Source organism: Gossypium arboreum, chromosome 12 (assembly GCF_025698485.1).
Source record: "Gossypium arboreum isolate Shixiya-1 chromosome 12, ASM2569848v2, whole genome shotgun sequence".
NCBI lineage: Eukaryota > Viridiplantae > Streptophyta > Magnoliopsida > Malvales > Malvaceae > Gossypium > Gossypium arboreum.
The window spans coordinates 97,608,863-97,610,199 of NC_069081.1; the positions used below are offsets into that span (position 1 = coordinate 97,608,863).

Below are 1,337 nucleotides of genomic sequence, written 5' to 3' on the forward strand. Positions count from 1 at the left end.
ATGGGAAAAATACCAAGTTGTGGACGAAATGGTAAAAGTAACTATTTTCTCATACGAGGTAAGTTCATATGTAAATGTTGGTAACATAGTTATTATTTTAAATGTTTTAATGTTACTTAAATGATATGATAATTATTATGAAATATTATACTGTGATAATTGTTTGTTAATATGTCAAATTATGTGATATACTTAGAAACTGTGAAATACTACCGAGTATCGGTAACGGCATTCCATAGAAGATGGTTGAGACACATGATTGGAAAAAAGGTCCTGTTGAACCTTAGGAATGGATTAGGATACAAGTGACATATCACTAGGATATTTGGGCATCCGAACTCGTTGAGTTGAGTCCGAGTTCACTTATGGATGCGAATGTCCGAACTCGTTGAGTTGAGTCCGAGTTCGAGAGATGTAACTAGGCATCCGAGCTCGTTGAGTTGAGTCCGAGTTCACTTATGGATGCGAATGTCCGAACTCGTTGAGTTGAGTCCGAGTTCGAGATATGTAACTAGGCATCCGATCTCGTTGAGTTGAGTCCGAGTTCACTTATGGATGCGAATGCCTGAGCTCGTTGAGTTGAGTCCGAGTTCACTTATGGGCAGGTTACATGGTAGCTTGGCTACATATGTGGCACTTATGTGCAAACTTTCCATGTATCCGAATTATATTCCGATTTGTTCAACGGGTAAAATTCTACTCAAATGGAGGAATACTCGAGATGAAAGGGACGTATTGGTAAGTGTTGTGAAATGAATACTTTGAACAGGTATGTACTTAACCCTCGAGTTGAAAACTCGATATAACAACAATATGGTAAGATGATAAATGAAAATGTGATATGAATGTCTTGGTGATGATTATGCAAATGATGTTTTATGTTTGCGTATATAGTTGTGTTACTTGCTATTTGCATGTGAGCTTACTAAGCATTTACGCTTACTCCCTCCTTTTCATTCCTTGTAGTGTTGACAAGCCAGCTCGGAAATCGAGAACGGTCGGAGGCACACTCACACTATCCGTACACCATCTTGGCATAATGGCTTGTATATTTTGAGTATGGCATATATAGCATTATAATCATTTTGTATATATGGTCTTATGATATGGTTATTGAGTGGTATGGAAATGCTTGGTAATGATTAGCCATTGGAATGGCTAATCATGATCATATTTGGTGTTATGTATGCTAAATTGCTAGTTAATCCATGGAAACCATGAAATAGGTAAAATTTACCATAAAATAGATTCAGACAGCAACAGTGATGTGAGTTTGAAAAATTATTAAAAATAGTAGAGATACAATTAGATGATGAATAAAATATGGAATTGAAGAA

The 1,337-nt window shown here is 36.3% G+C and overlaps 1 long non-coding RNA gene across 1 annotated transcript; it reads left to right on the plus strand.

Annotated features, from left to right (window-relative positions):
• On the plus strand, nt 1-1,337 carry LOC128285630 (uncharacterized). Its single transcript, XR_008276145.1, has 2 exons — nt 1-58; nt 967-1,337. It is a non-coding gene; the product is annotated as an uncharacterized LOC128285630 (long non-coding RNA).